This window comes from Felis catus, chromosome B1, assembly GCF_018350175.1.
Source record: "Felis catus isolate Fca126 chromosome B1, F.catus_Fca126_mat1.0, whole genome shotgun sequence".
NCBI lineage: Eukaryota > Metazoa > Chordata > Mammalia > Carnivora > Felidae > Felis > Felis catus.
In genome coordinates, this window is record NC_058371.1 from 114,490,488 (window position 1) to 114,510,213 (window position 19,726).

The following is a 19,726-nucleotide window of genomic DNA, read 5'->3' on the forward strand; positions in this document are numbered from 1 at the left end:
AGCAATTAGTTCTATCTTGGTCTGATGAGAAAGCCTATAGAGTTCAGGAGATATTTGATCTGGGCTCTGAAGGATGAGTAGGAGTTTGCTGTATACATAAGGAGGAATGACATGTCGGGCAAATGGCCCAGGATAATGAAGACATGGAAATGTGAAAGTACGCCAGGGTTTGGGGAAGCCTACCATATCCTGGTAGAACTGGTTTATGGGGATTCTAGGAAGGCATGACTGGATTGGAAGATGAAAGTGGGACTGAGGGATGGATGGCTTGTGAAGGGACTTAGGTCTGTATAGTAACAAGTTGCTCAGTCACACAGTGGTGACCTCCCTTAGTTCTTGTGAATCATAAGCATAGTTTCATGGGAAAATTCAAGGGTGAATAATGCAGGATAATTCATTCTTTTACACAGACATTTTTTGAATGCCTCCTACATGCATAGCACTGAACTAGGCACTAGAACGGAATAGAAAAAAAATGTGATTCTTCCTCTTCAGGGCTCATAATCTGCCCGAGAACACAGAGGTACATAAACAACTACATCTCAGGGCAAAATGAGACAAGGGAGTGATCAGAAATGTATAAAGAAAGCATATGAATGGGAGTAATGAATGCCATCTGGAAAGACTTCAAGAGTGTGTCTGGGAGGTACAAGGAATAACATAAGCCAAAGGCAAGGCATTCTAGGCAGAAGGAATGATCTGAGCAAAATGAATAGTATTTGAGAGATCAGTTTATGTTCAGAAAAAGGTAGAGTATAGAGACTAGTTTTGAGTAAGAACGTGATGGTAGAAAGATAGGCTGGGTGAGTTTAGGGAAGGCCTTGAATACCATAACAAGAAGTCTAGGCTTTACCCACTAGAAAATGGAGGTCAATATAAGGTTACTTAACAGTGATATTATATCAAAGGCATAGTGTAGGCATATATATTCCATCTTGAAAACCTACTTCTTTTGATTTAGTAATAGCTGCCAGGAATATTGTCTTGAGAAGGATTCTGGGCTTAGTGAGGAAAAAATAGATTCATTTATCCATTCAGTTATATAACCAGCCTAAAGAGTACTCCTTCTGTTTGAATAGTAGAGCAACTCTGGGAAAACAATGGTTTAATTGTCTTTGGACATATCTCCCTTTTATTTACCTCAATAAGATTTCAGGAATAGTGGAGCAACGTCCATCAGGCACTTTTATAAGAAAGCAATACTACCTTAATCAACTCAACAGCAGAACTGAGACATCGTTAGTTAATCCTGGCCAAGTCCTTTGAAGTCCTTTGAAACACACTACAAATTGTTATTAGTAACCAATGGAGGAGAGACATCTTTCCAGCACCCAACATAAAAGACCAACTAGCAAGTTTGAAGATCCCCTCCCTCTTTCTCATTCACGACAGCTTCTCACGGTGTTGCGTCAGCTGATGTTAAGAGCATCTCTGCCTTTCCTGAATATCAGAGGATAGAGGGAATAAGCGGGGGCAGCTGGCTGTAGAAAACGCTAGCGTTATTTGCCAAAAACAAAGAGAAAACAACCCAAGTCAGCTGGGAAACCTTCGAAGAAGATAATAATGGGACACAGCCCCAGAATCTTTGAGATGGGAGATTGAACTGAGTGTGTTCTAGAGTCTGGATAAGGAATCCTTAATCAGGGACCATAGGATCTCCTCTCCCTAAAGGATTCCATGGACAAAATTTGAGGGGAGGAACCTTTTATCTCGGATGGAAAGTAATTTACATCTTTATTTTCAGTGACCTACAATTGAAATTTAGCATTTCCTTTAATTATGAATGTAATCAAACTATAGTAGCATTAGCAGTACCTGTGACGTTTTCACTAATAGAAATCAGAGTAATTTTCATGTCATATTACAGTAGCTGCAAGTATCTCGAAATATTGTTTATGGTCATCAATATTTTGAATTATGGTAGTTAGACTCAGTACTAGATCTCATTAAGTGTTAATAAACAAGTGCATATATCACTATATCACGAATATAGCTATAGATAGATAGATTGGGTCTATTTTTCAGAGCAGTTTTAGGTTCACAAAATTGAACAGGAAGAACAGAGTTCCTGGGGTGCCTGGCTGGCTCAGTCCGGACAGCATGCAACTCTTGATCTTGCAACTCTTGATCTTTAGGGTCATGAGTTCGAGACCCACGCTAGGTGTAGAGATTACTTAAATAAATAATTTTTAAATAAATTTTAATAAATAATTTTCTTTTAAAGAAAAAGAAAGTGCAGAGTTCCCATATACCCTTGTCTTCCACCCCAACACCTATATAGCCTCCCCTACTGTCAGCATTCCCCACCTGAGTGATACATTTCTTACCATCAATAAACCTACAGTGATATATCATTGCCATCCAATATCTATAGTTTAAATCAGAGTTTACTTTTGGTGGTATTACATTCCACAAGTTTTGACAATTGTATAATGACATGTGTCCATCATTACAATATCGTACAGGGTAGTTTCACTCTCCTAAAAGTCCCCTGTGCTCCTCCTATTCATTCCTCCCCACCCCCAAACAAATCTGTGGTTTTAAAAAATATGTTTATAACTATTGTTCTATAATTGTTTTCTTTCTTTCTTTCTTTCTTTTTGATCCTATCTATTTTATGTCTTTAAAAATTCTGAGAGGGGGTCATTTGACTTCACTCGACTCCCAGAGTGTATAAGGCAGAACTCAGCTAAAGAGCCCTGTGCTCTTTCTCTCTGTTTCCATGATTTCAGGAATGGGGTTCCCTCTTTGTTTCTCCTCCAGCAAGCAGGCTTTCTTCTTAGTATCTACCCCTTAGTATGCCTCCATATTTCCATTTTTATGTAAAGCAATTTAACTTTGTCCCAGTCATTCTATCTAAACTTGCGGACTTTATACTGAGACTGAGGAACTTGTTTGTGATTAGCAAACAACAAACCCTCTGGTTACCAAGATCCACTGTCCTTAAAAGTAGTGGGGTTATACCTAATAATTCTTCTTTTGTCATATGTTCAAGTTAAAAACTAGAGATTTATTATATGTCCAGGGCAGGAGTCAGACCATTGTACATTTCACTAACTCTATAAAGAGTACAGTGAGGAAACAGCAGTTCAAGGAAGGGCACCATCTTTCTAATTTTTCCAGGGATGTTTTTGTATTCTTTGTAGAAAGGCACCTGGAAGGGCACCTGGGTGGCTCAGTTGGTTAAGCGTATGACTCTTGATTTGGCTCAGGTCATGATCTCATAGTTTGTGAGTTTGAGCCCCATACCAGGCTCTGCCATGATAGTGCAGAACTTAAGATTCTCTCTCTCTGCTCTCTCTCTCCCCTTACCCTGCTCATTCTCTCTCTCTCAATAAATAAATAAATTTTAAAAATTTTTAGAAAGGCTCCTGGAAAGTGGCAGCACCCCTTTTCTTTCCTACTGGTCTTGTCCATCTGTCTCATAAATAACATCTCTTCAAAAAGGTATTTGTTGCCTAACCCTCCAGGGACCATCTCCTCTCTCCAGACCTAACCTTACTCTATCGTATTACAACTGATTGTTCAATATTAATGGGTGAGAGTTTTCAAGTATCCATCTACCATGTGCCAGGCACTTTTTCTTCACCATCTCAAAAGTGGTTTTTTAAGTGTTTAACATGCACTGCATTATAGTAGGACTTTACAAATCTGATGTTCACAACAACCCTAATAATTTTACAATCATCCCTAGTTCACAGATGAGAAATGTGTGACCCAGAAAGTTTCCATAATATTTCAGAGGTCACACAAAGGTGATCACTTTGACTTTCTGCATCAAAATCTAAAAATTGAATACTGACCGAGCATTTACTGACATTACAGAATTATTGTTAACTGTTCTTTTAGGTGTGATAATGATACTATTACAATTTTTGCAGATAAGGACTGCAAAAGATATATGCAGCCCTTATATAAAGATATATAAAGATACACTTAGAGATATATAAAGATATATAAAGTCTTATATAAAGATATATTTAGAGATATATGCAGAAATATTTATTGATTAAAAAAGTCAAAACCAAAGTCGATATTCCACATCAGGCCCCAGTATTCCATCAGAGCACATCCCCAGGATCTCTACAGTTTAGAAAGAACCTCACTCAGTGGCCAGTGCAGGGTCTCTCCCTAACAGGTTTTGTGACTTTGGGTGAGTCATGTCACGCCTTCCTTTTAGAAATGAAGACCTGGGCATGATGCTCTCCAATGCTCTTCTCAAACAAGGTGGTAGTTATTTACCACCTTGTCCTTGTAGGACAGTTCCATAGTTAATAGTGGTTCTTTAATGGAGTATGGACTGTAACCAGAAAGGATCCAATCTGCCTAGGTTTAGACATAATCTTCACCAAGAAAATCTTCTTATTCTACACCAAAGGTCTTGAGAGTCAAACTTCTTACTTCATTTGTGTTTGTTTTAGAAGCAGTAGAACCCTTTTTTCAAATGAAATATATAGCTGCCTAATTTATAAAACCTCTAAAGAGAGCTGCTCTCACTTAAATGACAGCTAAGAATCCCCTAAAATAGGCCCCTCTAAAAACCCACTCATCTGTACCACCCAGAAACTGTTTTAATGATTTATGTTTATTTATTAACTTACTTAATTCTCCTACCATCCAAATAAGATGGATATCATTTGAAGACGAGATGAGGAAACTGAGGCACAGAGAGATTAAGAAACTTGTCCAGTGTCACAAACGTAGAAAGTATCCAAGCTGGGATTCAAACCTGGGCAGCCTGGTTATAGGACCTGTACTCTTAGTGGCTATACTATGCCCTCTCAAAGCAGTTACACACTTACCTTCCATTGTACTGTAAGTTTCTTGGGAAAGGGTAGGAGTGGGGGTGTGTGATTTTGTATTCCTAGTGCCCAACTTAGTGTCTAGTCAAGAATAGGTATTCCGTAAGCATTTGCAGAGTGAATGAAATTTATTGGACACTTTTCAGGGGATAAATCAAAGCCCAATAAACTTTAGAGATATGAATGGGTGGTAGAGATCAAGCTAAATTCTTTATTTTAAAAATAAAAAACTCGAGGCCATGAAAAGTTAAATGATTTGCCCAAGACCAGCTAATTAGCAGCAGAACCAGAATTAGGTCTCTTAACTAGTAAATCACTAAAAGAATCAAAATGATAAAGGGACTGAATTAGCCAATGCCTATGTCTCTTTTTATGTTGAAGCTGTTCTTTTTCTAACCATGAGGTATTGACAATTAGGAGAGTGGAAAACTTTGTCCTGGTCACTGTAGCACTGGAAGGGACCCTAAAGGTGGGCTTTAGGGGAGTTTCTTCGCATTCAAGTTGCCCTTAAGTGGCATCTTAAACCACAAAGTGTCTACTAGCCAATGTCATCACTAAAAATATCGCCTACTTATCCCAAGTTACCTCTTTATAGAACTAGGAAACAAGTTATCTCGTTTCTTTATAGAACTACCTCCTTTGAGGTAGGAGACAACAAATTACAGCTTTAGCCCCCATTCCAGGCCCAAGAACAATCAAAATGTAATTAAAGAGTCTCAGTTCAATATTTGGATGGCTCAAGTCAATATGTATGTCTAGTCCTTTTCTAACCTGGTTTCAGTAACTGGGGTCCTTAACTTTTGAGACCAAGCCCTCACATATAACCCAGTTCTTATTAAACTCTTAGTTTCCCCCTATTGGGCCTAAGATACATTTTTGATAATCAGCTTACAGCAAAATGCAGGAATAGAAAACACCTGCCTGGCAGGCTGCCACTCTAACCACTCCACTTCTGTAGACATCACTAATGGATCACAGCATTCCTTCCTGTAGATCCTAGAAACAGATGCAGGATCTTACTCTGGGAAGCCACTGCATTCAAGAGGAAACCTATTTGCCACAAGCTTTATTCCCTTAAAGATCTGTCATTTGCTTCATTCTCATGTTTCTCTCTTGAAGGAACTAGAGGTCTATCAGCGCACAGGTCTTGCAGCCTATCAAATGGCCTTTCTGATGCTGAGCACTGCCCCCATGCCTAAGATCAACCACACAGAAGATGTAAATTGTCCTCCCTTCCCTGAAGGAGTGGTTTAATGGACATCACTCGGGATGAAAGCCAGAGGAGAAGAGGTATCTCATTTAGAATTCAAGGAAAGTTAGAGGTGTGTATGGAGTTTAAGAATAAAAAGAGGAAGTATTAGCTGATTAATGTCAGAAGAGGAATTTGAAGAAAACCATAAGCAGAAATTGAGGGCCAATATACAGAGAAAGGGAATTAGAAAGCAGAGAAAACAAGACTATGATGTAACAGATCAAGAAAGTGGATGGGGGGGTGTCTAAGTGGTGCAGTCAGTTTAGTGTCCGACTCTTGATCTTGGCTCAGGTCATGATCTCACAGTTAGTGAGTTCAAGTCACGCATCAGGCTCTGCATTGATGGCGGGGATCCTGCTTGGGATTCTGTCTCTCCTTCTCTCTGCCCCTCACCTGCTTATGTGCTCTCTCTCTCTCTCTCAAAATAAATAAATAAACTTTAAAAAAAGGATGTTAATGGGTAGTGAATAATTAATAATTATTAATAATAATTAATAATAATAAGAGAATTAGTAATCCATCATACTTGTCCTATTACTGCCAGGAAGCTCAACTTTGCTATCTGATAACAGTAACTATATTAGCTCTTATAACTAGACCATTCTGTGCTCATCTCCTTTTGGAGGCTTAATTTTTTGTTTTGTTTAAAAAATATGAAGTGTGTTTAAATATACACACATTATATATGTGACAATTTTTGCATTTTCCTTTTACAATAAGAATTTTGAAAACCCTAGCTGATGAGGAGGGCACTTGGGATGAGCACTGGGTGTTGTATGTAAGGGATGAATCATGGGAATCTACCCCTGAAACCTGTATACAGTATATGTCAGCTAACTTGACAATAAATTACATTAAAAAAAAATACCCTAGCTGAAAGCCTATAAGACCTTAGGCACCCATCTGGAAGGAGAATTTTAAAAAATAGCAAGAAATGAAAGGTGAGAAGTCTCCTATTAACCCTCCTCAGTACAGCTAAACAAGTCTTTGTTGGGTATTGAGCGTGTATTGAGCTCTGAAATGGGTGACATGAAGGACACGAAATTGAAGAGGTGACCCATCTCCTATAGAAGGTTATCATCTTAGGGAGACTGACTATACAGAAATACAATTGTTTGTAAGAAACAAAACAAAACAAACAAACAAACAAAAAACACCAACGTGTGACTCATAATGGATATATAGTCTGAGCGCAAGGTTATACTAACCCAGTGTGGGGCCCGGGCCAGCAGCATCTGCATCACCGAAGTATGTGTTAGTAATGCAAATTCTCAGGATCCCCTCCAGACATACTGAATCAGAAACTCTGAGATCGGGCCCAGGAATCTGTGTTTTCACAAGCACTCCAGGTGATTCTGGTGTGCTAAAGTGTGAGAAACTCCACCCACAATATTCTTTGCCCGGGATACTTACACATTTCCTCCTTGTCTTCCTCCTATAGCATAGGGCCAGACCATGCAATCCGACATAGTCCTGAAGAACAGAATTCAAAACAAAGCCACTTTGCTGAAGCTCTACACTAATAGTTCCATTTACAAAAGTTTTAGACTCAAATATCTAAGCAAGAGGCCTTGTTTAAAATGACATCAGCTCAGGGCGTCTGGGTGGCTCAGTTCAGCATCCGTCTTCGGCTCAGGTCATGATCTCACAGTTTGTGAGGTTGAGCCCCGCATGGGGATCTCTGCTGTTAGCAAGGAGCCCGCTAAGGATTGTTTGTCCCCCGCTCTCTCTCTGCCCCTCCCCTGCTTGCACTCTCTCTCTCTCTCTCTCTCTCTCTCTCTCAAAAATAAAAATAAACCTTTAAAAGAAAATGGCATCAGCTCAAGTGAAGATGGCCTATGCATCCTGAAAGAGGTGAATTTCAAATGTAAAAATGACCACAGTTATTGATCATTTCCTATGTGTTAGTTGACCCACTATCCTCCAACCCCTCTATTCCCCCTCCTAAAAAAAAAAAAAAAAAAAAAAAAACTCTATAAAGAAGACAAAATTATCACTCCCAATTTACAGAGGAAAACACGGAAGCTGGGAGCAGTCAAGTAACTTTCCTAAGACTCAACAGTTTGTAAATGGTAGATCCAGATTTGAACCCAAATCTGTCTGACCCCAGACTCTATGCTCTTTGCCACCCGCCTTTATTAAAGAAATGAGCAATTTTCTGAGAGTGCCTGAGAACGTGAAGGCCCAAGCAATACATCAACCCATCATTATGTTACCAACCCCACCACCAATTTGTTGAGGTCACTTCACCATTAAGCCTTGTGTGTTTACTTGCAAAAGGAGAGATTCTGCTACTTGACCACCTACTTCCCTGTGAGCTGGAATGAACTGCGGTATGTAAAACTTTAGAGAACTAAGGACGAAAAGTGTTATAAATAGTATTATTACAAGTAGCAATAAATCAGGTAAAGAATGTAATGTGCAAGTTGGAACATAAACTGGAATTAAGCCTCGTAAATATAAAAGAACCCAAGGCATGCAGTTCTTTGAATTCTAACAGTAAAATGCTTAACTTAAATTTTAGATTAACAAGGCACCCAAATAGCCACCTCAGAAAGGTATAATTTGAGAAGGTTGGGGCAGGATAATCATCAGGAACTTTTTTTGAAAAGGTGGTTAATCTGATGTATATCTTTAATGTTTTTTAGGAAAAATTACAGTAATAAAATTTGACAGTTTATTATATGCCAGTTAGAGTTTCTAAGCTCTTTACGTTACTAAATTATTTACTCTTCACAACAGTCTTACAAAGTAAGTCATATTATTATCTCCCATTTTAAAGAGTGGGAAGCTGATAGACCGCCTGGGTGGCTCAGAAGGTTAAGTGGCCAACTTTGTCTCAGGTCATGATCTGGTGGCCCGTGGGTTCAAGCCCCACGTCGGGCTCAGTGCTGACAGCTTGGAGCCTGGAGCCTGCCACGGATACTGTGTCTCTCTCTTTCTGCTCCTCCCCCGCTCGCACTCTGTCTTTGTCTCTGTCTCTGTCTCAAAAAAATAAGTAAACATTAAAGAGGGGAGAGCTGAGAAAAAGAGTTTAATACAACTTGTAAGTGGCAAAGCCAGAATAAGAATTGAGGCAGTCTGGTTCCAGATTGTATAGTCTTAGCCGCAACGTTATGTACCAGTACTTATAGGTTGATAAATTACTATTTTTAAAATCTCTTCTTCTTCTCCCATTAGCTTGTTGTATTTATCTATCTTCTCTGTGTTTTTTACCATCATTATCTCTAGCTGGGTCATGACTCAGAATTCTACCAGTAGGTCAATGAATGTTGCAATAAACTATAATAAAACAAAACACCACAATGACCATGACCTTTTCATTCTTTTCCAGTGAAGCCATCTAGACAAGAATGTTAACCAAGCAGGTTTTTGTCAAGGAATCTCAAAACAAGTAGTGAGCACTTCTTGGAGCACCTGGATGGCTCAGTCGGTTGAGTGTCCGACTTCAGCTCAGGTCATGGTCTCACGGTTCGTGAGTTTGAGCCCCACATTGGGCTCTGTGCTGACAGCTCAGAGCCCGGAGCCTGCTTTGGATTCTGTGTCGCCCTCTCTCTCTGCCCCTCCCCGCTCATGCTCTGTCTGTCTCTCTCAAAAATAAATAAACATTTAAAAACTTGAAAAAACAAACAAACAAAAAAACAGAAGTGAACCTTCTTCTCTGGCACATAAGAACACTGAGTATGTGTGTGTATGTGTGTGCATATAGACATATATATATATCAATCATATACACACATATACAATTGATATATATCTCAATTCTTTGCATTCAGTGATAACAGTTGCTCTTCACAACCTCACATGGTTACTTCCTCTGGCAATTTCTCTTATCTAAAAACTGTGCCAAATTGATGCCTTTCAGATAACTTTCTCAAAGTAATTCTATTTCAAAGTATTTTAGAGTTGGTCAAATTCTTAGAAATCAACTGAGTTGATCCTATGAAGCCCCAAGGAGGAAGCAACTTGCCCAGTGTTACACAGCGGGTTAGTGCATAGCATGACTCTAAACCCGGCCCTGTTAACCAAGGGGCCCTGAGGCCTGGGAAACATCTCTAAATCTGAACAGGAAGTAGCACATGGGCTCTCCAACAGACCCTACTGCCAGCCCCAGTTTTACCACTTACTAGATATGCTGAAGAATAATTTAATCAGACAGTACTATCAGAAAGAGATTAAGGGGCTCCTGGCTCAGTCAGAAAACCACGTGACTCTTGACCTCAGGGTTGTGAGTTCAAGCCCCACACAGGGTATAGAGATTACTGAAAAATAAAATCTTTTAAAAAAGAGAGATTAAAATATAGTTACTTGTAAAAGGTATACGCCTATACACTTAGAAAAGCCAAAGAAATTCACTAAAATGCTATTTATATTCATGAGTAATCTTTAAATTTCCTGATGCATTATAAACATGCAAAACCTAATAAATATTCCTGTTTACCATTAATAACCAACATAATGTTTAATTGTAACTACAATGTTTAACTTCTTCTCAAATAACTACCAAAACTATAAAATACTTACAGATTTAGCAAGCGATATACATTACTTATATGTTGAGAGATTTAACTTACTTGGTTTGGTACAAGGAGAAATATTTCCGCTTCTAAATGGAAAAATTAGATATATAAAAGGTACCTGATTCTTTTCACACATGCACACACACATACTCTATAAATACATCTTCAATTCAACCCAGTCAAAAGCTCAGTAAGATTCTTACTAATATTCTGAAAAATTAAAATGAAATTCATCTGGAAAAACAAATAGGTGAAACTATAAGTAATATTTTCAAAGAGATGAGTAAGAATAAAAGACTTACTTTTATCAGAGAGTAAAATACAGTATACAGCAAAATCAAAACAGTGTGTTAGTTCTACTACAAAACTAGACATACGCACTAATGGACCTATATAGGATGTTTGTTACACCTAAGAATGCAATATATGATATGGAAATTTAAAATATTTTTACAAATGATATTGTACTGTCTTGTTAGAAACCGGGGAGAGAAATAAATTTAAGTCTATACCTCACTCAAACTCAAAAGAGTTCCAACTGCTATTAAGAATTAAAGAAAAATAAAAAACTAGCACAGAAGATCTAATAATAATCAAATATCAAGAGAAGTAATAACTTTGTAAGTTTGAGAATAAAATAGACACAGTTTCCCTATACAAAGACAACTTCCCTTAAAAAAAGCTTTAACCCATGGGGGCATCTCGCTGGCTCAGTTGGTAGAACATGCAACTCTTGATCTCAGGGTCACGAGTTCAAGCCCCATGTGGGGCATAGAGCTTAATTTAAAAAAAAAAAAAAAACTTAAAAAAACTTTAAGCTATAAATATTAAAATAAAAAGACAAATAGACTAAGAAAAATTTTCAGTAAAAATGGCAAATGCTCATTTTTGTATCATCTTCACAATATAAAAAGTCTGTTCAAATCAATTTTTGAATGATGTGGAAATAAAACTAAAATAAATTACATAAAGAACTCCCACACATAGACAAGAAAATCGTAAGACCCTCATAGAGAATTAGGCAAAAGACAAAACAGAGACAATTCATACAAAAAGAAATATGATTAATAAGCAAGTCAATGGAAAAATATTAATATTGCTATTAACCAAAGAAATGCAAATTAAAGCAACAATGGAGCACCATATTCCAACTATAAAATTAACAAACATTGTTTTTCAATAAAAATAGTCTGTGTTGGTGAGGTCATAATGAAACCATACACTTATATATTTCTGGTATTAAGGTAGAGAAACAAATACTTAAGCCATAAAAATGGAATGTCCTTGCGTAAAAAAAACTTAAAAATTTTTTTAATGTTTATTTATTTTTGAAAGAGAGAGGGAGAGAGAGACAGAGTGTGAGCTGGGGAAGGGGCAGAGAGAGGGAGACACAGAATCTGAAGCAGGCTCCAGGCTCTGAGCTGTCCACACAGAGCCAGGCGTGGGGCATGAACCTGCAAACCACGAGATAATGACCTGAGCCGAACTCGGACACTTAACCCACTGAGCCACCCAGGCGCCCCCCCCCCCAAAAAAAACTTTAAAAAATAGAAAACCTGTAAGCGCAGTGTTTAGAGCTGTGTTATAAATTTAAATTTCAACGATTATCTAAATGTCTCAGCATACACTTCTTACAGGAAGCTTTGCCTTACTCCCTGACATGCTGCTTCCTCGCCTTCAGGCACCTCAGTGTTTCTCCTGAGTATATGCCTATCACTGACATGTCCCTTGCCTTTAGCACAGGGCCAGGCACATAGTAGGGGTTTAGTAATTAGTGAATGAGTGAGTGAATGAATGAATGAATGAATGAGTGAATAAATGGATCAAATGAATCCATGTTAAAAAGCAGCAGATTGCATTAGTATGGGTCTTGATGAAATATGAACCTATTAATTTGCTAATTATGAAAATTATGTTGCAACTCGGAAAATGCTTCAGGATAGCAGTGCAAAGTGGGGGAAAAAACAGAATACATAATTGCACATATATTATGATTGTAACTAGATAATAGTTGTAGGCACATGGACAAACGCTGGAAGATAATATGTAAATTTAATAATGTTTTTTGTTGGAGTCATGGGATTATGGATGTTTTGGTCTTTTTCTTTTTTTTAAAGGCATATTAATTTTTCTCTTTTTATAATTATAAAAAGGCAGGGGGGAGTGGGGAATGCACAAGCCTTGAGTCAGAATACTTGGGTATCAGTACCAAGTCTACTACTTAATAGCTTTCTGACCTTGGATAAGTTACTGGAACTCTTTGAGCCTCAGTTTCCTCATCCATTAAATGGGACTATAATAGCTACCTCTCAAAACTGTTTGTAAGGTATAAATGACCTAATGCATGTGAAAGGATTTTATAAACTATAAAGTGCTATATAAAAGTGACACCATTATTATTAAAGTAGCCTCTCTTTCCTAAGAGAATTAAGCTTTTTATTTCCTCCAAATTGTTCACATTTAGTCGTTTACATACAATGCAAAAACAATTCCTATGTTATTGAAACACACACCATCCTAACCGTGTCTCACAAGCTAATCCTGAACAAGCCCTAAACTCTGGCCTATCGGGCACTATTGCATTTCCAATCTGGTAGAGGAGACCTATGAGATGCTAGGAATAAATTGAGACCTAAACCCAAAGTGCAAAGCTTTCCTCAGGTAATCAAATAAGGAAGGTCAGAGAAAATCCATCACCAACTTTTGAAGGTTAATTATTTAATTTTCCAAATACCAAAAAAATATAAAAGGGGAAAGTCTCCCTCCCATTTCTGTCCCTGGTGGCCCAGTCCTTTGCTCCCACATGGTGACTATTATTATTTTATTATGTGTCCTCCTAGGATATTTTATGCACATTTAAGCAAACATAAACGTCTTAATTTTTTCCTTAAAAAATGTAACTATACATCTTGGTGCTGTTTACATATTGGTGCATAAAGAGTTTCCTTATTTCATTCTTTTGCAGCTGTGCTCTATTCCATTGAATGGATGAGCCTTTATTTATGTATCAGTCCCCTTTGAAAGAACATCCAGGTTGTTTCCAATCATTTGCTCTGCCCTCTGAAAAAGGAAGATTTCATTCTGCCGTGAGCAGTGACAATGAGACATGCCGGGGAATGTGTGCTGAGTGACCCCAATCTAGAAAGCCCATTTGCTTGCTTCTCTTTTGAACAGTTAGACAGGCCTTTGGAATCTGCTCGGTTATTTTTCTTGCCTTGGATCAAAACTACATGATTGGGAGAATCTATTTCAGTTTGCCCTTTTCCTAAAAGACAGTATGATGCTGTAGTTAAGTATCTAAAGCCAGACAATCTGGGTTCAAGGGCTGGCTCTTCCCACTTACTATTCAAATGCTCTCTATCTCAAAATAGAGATAATAATAGTATACACCTGACAATGTTTTATAAGGCTTAAGTGAGTCAATATACATATCAGTGGCTCTTATTATGTCCAGCATCTTTCAGAGGGTATTTGGTAAGGAGCAACCAAAACAATAAGAGGTATCATTATCTCAAGAAATTACGCCCTAAGTCAGCGGTTCTCAAAATGTGGTCTGTGGACCAATAGTAACACCTGGAAACGTGTGAGAAATGCAAACCTACTGAATCAGAAACTCTGAGGGTGGGACCTAGCAATCTAGGTTTTAATAAGCCCTCTAGGTAATTCTGATGCATGCTATGGTTTAAAACCCATTGTTCTAAAATGTCAGGCTTGGCATCTGAGGGTAGTTTAAAAACATTCAGATCATGGAACACCTAAGAAATCATGTTCTTTGTGGGGCACCATGAATTGGTGACATAGAATTCCATGCATTTTACCGGTGGAAAATATGCCCATATTATTTGTATGCCATTTTTTTCTTCTCAAAATATATACATATAATTGTTTCCCTTTTTCTCCCCTTTTTTTATTTGAGACAGAGAGAGAGAGAGCCTGCTCGAGCAGGGGAGAAGGGCAGAGGGAGAGAGAGAATCTTAAGCAGGCTCCATGGAGTCTGACATGGGGCTTGATCCCATGACCTTGGGATCACGACCTGAGCCAAAATCTAAAGTCAGACACTCAACCAACTGAGCCACCCAGGAACCCCTAGAATTCTTTTCTTTTTAATCACATTTCCAAAGTTTTCTTTTAGCATTTGTTTGCTACTAGTTTTCTTTTAGCATTTGTTTGCTACTGATAGATTAAATGGTAGCAGGTATTAATATTTAATTAAAATACAGGGGAAACAAATTCAAAATTGAAAAAAATTTCTAACTTTTGAACTCACTCTATAATTGCAAAATGAGACTTGGCCACTGTGATTTAACTTTCGCCATTTTTTTTCATCTATGTATTCATTCAGCGAACATTTACTAAGCATTGACTACATTGTCAAAAATGTGCTGAGTACTTGGAATTCTAGTGAATAAGACAGGCAGGAGGAGGATATGGCCTATCCATTGATCTGTCATATGATCTATCTGCAGAAAATCACAGTCCCATTTGTATTATACCCATATTTTTATGCCGTTGGGGAGAGTTTCTAGAATGAAACAAACCGTTAATGTCCCTATCCATTAACGGTTGTGGACCAGCACAATGGTTTCTTCAATGAAGAAATGTTACTGTCCTACAGCAAAGACCAAGGGCATCAAATAGGTCTGAGGTCAATTCCAGCCAGTTGTCAAGGCTTCCCTGGAGCATTATCTTGAGAAAGATTCTGAGGTATTATGGCCGGGCAGGAAACAGTGCTGTGCACAAAAATGAACCCTTGGAGAGTGTAGCCTTCCTTTTCCCTTGGGATATGGGAGGCTATTTCTCAGCATTTCTTGCATTATAAAATGGTACCTTTTGCCTTGTCTCCCCCTGAGGCTACTAATAATGTTGGGTTTCTCCTTTCCCCTTGTAGTTTCCTTCTCCAAGAGCCATTGGGAATGCCCTGGTCAACTTCAGAGACAGTGAACAGTGTTTCCGATGTCAAATATATGAGCATGGGATGATTTTCTCTGTGGTGTTTGGGCTGAGGCTCAAGTGCCCAGCCCTATTGCTTTCTTCCATTGGCTTTAAGACACCTGGCTTGCTTGTGAAGCAGCGTGAAGCAGCAGGATTTGTTTTCCTGAATAAGAGAGCATACACTTTCCCCTTTGCTACTTGGTTGGCGTTACACAGATGTCAACAAATGGCCCTTCACCTTCCACCTCCATGTCAATCAGCCACTTGGAATAAACACAAAGAAGATTCCCACTACAAGCTTCGTGTTTCATGCAAGAGAATACAGAGGAGATAAAGTGGGCATTAGAGTCAGGAATTCAGTGGTTAGGCTGGTTCTCCATTTGCTCTACAATTAAAAAGGTGTGTATGGAATTTCTAGATTACTCTTTATTTGCTTACATGCCTCTCTTACCAAAAAAAAAAAAAAATCATGAATCCCTATTTAGGATCCATTAGGATCATAGCTCTAGGGAAGTCTGAACCAGATCAATCTGGTTCATTTGGTCTGCTGGAGCTATACTTTGGAATGTGTGGTTCAGAAAAACCTGTTCCATGCTTTAGGAAATGACAACGACCCTGGAACTGCAAAGATTTGTTTTTCCCCCATTCAATTTCCTTCAAGAAGGGTCAATATGGAAATATTCCCAGGAGATTTCTCCATTAGCTCTGTTGAGAATATCTGGAGATTATATTTGTCCTGATTTGCTGAAGACATTAGAAATCATTGTTCTCTTCCCCTAAAAATGTTTTTTCCTTCTCTTTCCTAATATTTTGCTTCTTTATTCAAATCCAACCAACTTCACAATGCTTGCTCATCACTGGACTCTTTGCAGGTATTATTTGGGTCTCCTTTTGTTGGCTCTCCTTTCTGAGTACTTCTGTTTTCTATGTAAGTTTATGAGTGCCTCAGACACTGTTTTTAAGCTCTTGTTTTTTTCTTTATACTCATGAAAAATATATTCTGGGGTTATCTCATTTTACCCTACCACAAAATGATGATTTTACAACCTTCATAAAGTTGCAAACTGGAAATAAAACCAATGTTTCCCATAAGATAACCAACTGTAAAAACTATTAGTTGTCCACCTGATTGATTCAAATTTTAGACCACTGGCACATCTGATTCGCAGGTGGCTGTCAACCAACCCTAATCATAATGGAGACAGGAAGAGAATTGTGTGTTAAGTTAAATCATAGATAACTGTTCTTATAGGAATATCAATTTCCTTCCCTTACCAGAAGTGACACTGAAGAGTAAAATTGACCGGCTTACTCTCATATTGTTTTTCTTCCAATCTTATTTTGGAAAACAGTGAGCAAAGACAAGAGGGGAAAAGAGAGTAAAGGAGATGTGAAAATGCCACGAACTATCCCTAGAGTAAACAAAACAAAACAAAACAAAACAAACCTGGATTTTGTTGGGACTTCCAAGACTGTGGACATAATATGCCATGTCCATTCACTGGCTCTAAGCACAGTTTTTACAGCCAGTCATAAAATGGAAAGTAAAGGTTCATTGTGAAACAGTTGGCACACATTTAACAAAGGTAAGACAAGCTGGCACCACTATAATTTATACCCATTAGCATGGGGTTCGGTGGTGATCTTATGGTAGAGGGCACAGCTAATAAAGAACTTCAAAAGAAGACAGAACAAATTATGAAATGTTGATTAGTGTAAGCAGTTTACATTTCCAGCTATGGTGAAACTAAATTTAAATCGCAAAGATCCGCAAATATCACTATTAGTTCATATAAACAACCCAGCCATTCTATAAATGGATACAGATTTCACACAATGAGTTTTGCCATAAAAAGGAATCAGTTATCATATCTGAAATCGACACTATTTAACTTTGCAAAGGAATGAAATGATAGCTCTTGAGAGTACTCAAGAGAGGTTATCTGTCAAATCTACACTGGGAAAGATTTTCCTTGTGAAGACAGAAAATAACTGGATCCCTTTGCCTTGTAATAACCCTCCAGATTTCTAAAAATGGGAACTGACTCCTTAATCCTTATTTTTACAGGTAAAACAATTCCATCCCCATCAGTTTTTTCTTAAAAAACTCATTTTCCATATCCTTTGTTACTTGGTTATTTTCCTCTGGTTCTTTTCCTCATTCCCACTTTTCTCTTAAAAAAGAAAAGGAGGGGGGTGCCTGGGTGGCTCAGTCCATTAAGCATCCAACTTCAGCTCAGGTCATGATCTCATGGTTCCTGAGTTAGAGCCCCCCCTCGGGCTCTGTGCTGACAGCAGGAGCCTGGAGCTGCTTTGAATTCTGGGTCTCTCTCTCCTCTGCCTCTCACCGGCTCGTGCTCTCTCTCAAAAATAAATAAACATTAAAAAAAAATTTTTTTTAAAGAAAAGTAGGTAGGTCTCAGGAAAGATTCTTCCAAACCTCACCCAGAAGCATTCCCACTTCTTCTAACTCGTGTGGGTTTTTGTCATTAGTTTTGATGGCAATTTCATCAAAAACATAACCAGATACTTTTAAATTCCTAAGAGAAGAGATTTGAACACAAATCAAAGATGACAACTAAACCTCTAAAATTATAATAGCCCTAATCCCTCTGTTAAGTGTACAGAGGGTCTGCAGACCACATGAGCTCACCCTGGAGAACATGCTGTATTTACCTGGGAACCAACTGCTGTACTATGACATGGGCTCTGTGCCTGTCTTCAGTCTTACACCAAGAACTTATACTCTGATGCACAGTAGAGAAAGGGGTACTCAGAATGCTGTGCTGAGGCTACTGAAATCGGTTGCTTTTTAGTACATTACTTTAGTCGTGAGAACGTTGGATAAGTCAAGCTCTTTCTGAGACCCCAGACATCAAAGAGAATTCAGTTAAGGGCAATGCTTTGAAGAGCAACAACTATACTATTCTTTACCAGAAGTTATGTGAAATGTAGGTTTGGCCCATTTATTTGTGTAATTCTTTTTTTTTTTAACGTTTATTTTTGAGAGACAGAGAAAGAGAGGGAGAGAGAGAGAGAGAGCGATTGGGGGAGGATCAGAGAGAGGCAGACACAGAATCCAAAGCAGCCTCCAGGCTCCGAGCTGTCAGCACAGGGCCAATGTGGAGCTCGAACCCATGATCCTCGAGATCATGACCTGAGCTGAAGTTGGACGCTTAACCGACTGAGCCATGCAGGTGCCCCTATTAGTGTGATTCTTATGCACATTTCAAATGCCAAGGAAATCTGTTGAAAAACGTAGATTTGACCATTTAAAACTTGTATGTCCTGGCATTTTGTTTGTGGACAGCAGATTGCACCATGGTATAAACTGAAGCATCATGTTAGTTGCATCACGATGGCAGCACCAGCCATGCTCCTCAAAAGTTATGGAATAAATACACACAACTGTAAAATTCTTGGTAGTCAAACCAAAGCAGAGACTTGACTTTGTCTAACCAGAGAGACAATACTTCAGAACTGAAAGGAGTGCTATAAATCCAAAGTTCACAAACTCCTATTTCTTTATCACATGTCTTTCAAGTACCTTACTGCTCCAAGTGTGGTGCCCATACCAGCAGCATGGACATCACTTGGGAGCTCGTTAGAAATGCTACCTCATTTTGTATACACAATGGAGTACTATGTGGCAATGAGAAAGAATGAAATACGGTCTTTTGTAGCAACGTGGATGGAACTGGAGAGTGTTATGCTAAGTGAAATAAGTCATACGGAGAAAGACAGATACCATATGTTTTCACTCTTATGTGGATCCTGAGAAACTTAACAGAAACCCATGGGGGAGGGGAAGGAAAAAAAAAAGGTTAGAGAGGGAGGGAGCCAAAACATAAGAGACTCTTAAAAACTGAGAACAAACTGAGGGTTGATGGGGGGTGGGAGGGAGGGGAAAGTGGGTAATGGGTATTGAGGAGGGCACCTGTTGGGATGAGTACTGGGTGTTGTATGGAAACCAATTTGACAATAACTTTCATATTAAAAAAAAAAAAAGAGATGCTACCTCAGATTTACTATATTTGCATTTTAACAAGATTTCCAAGAGATCTGGACATACATTAAAGTTTGGGGAATACTACTTCATAGATGACTTTCTAAAGTAAATTTTACCTGCAAAATGATTTTATCCTCTTAAGCTCCCTTTCCAGGAAGTTAAAAGCACTAATTTAACAAAAAATATAGCAATGAAAAATCTCTCATAGAGT

General features: G+C 38.3%; 1 long non-coding RNA gene across 1 annotated transcript in view; it reads right to left on the bottom strand.

The window, feature by feature from the left end:
* Positions 1-19,726, bottom strand: part of LOC123384991 — a 63,658-nt gene that overhangs the window by 15,414 nt on the left and 28,518 nt on the right. Inside the window, exon 4 of the long non-coding RNA XR_006596882.1 lies at positions 7,468-7,527. This is a non-coding gene — a long non-coding RNA (uncharacterized LOC123384991). The remainder of the gene's footprint in view (positions 1-7,467; positions 7,528-19,726) is intronic.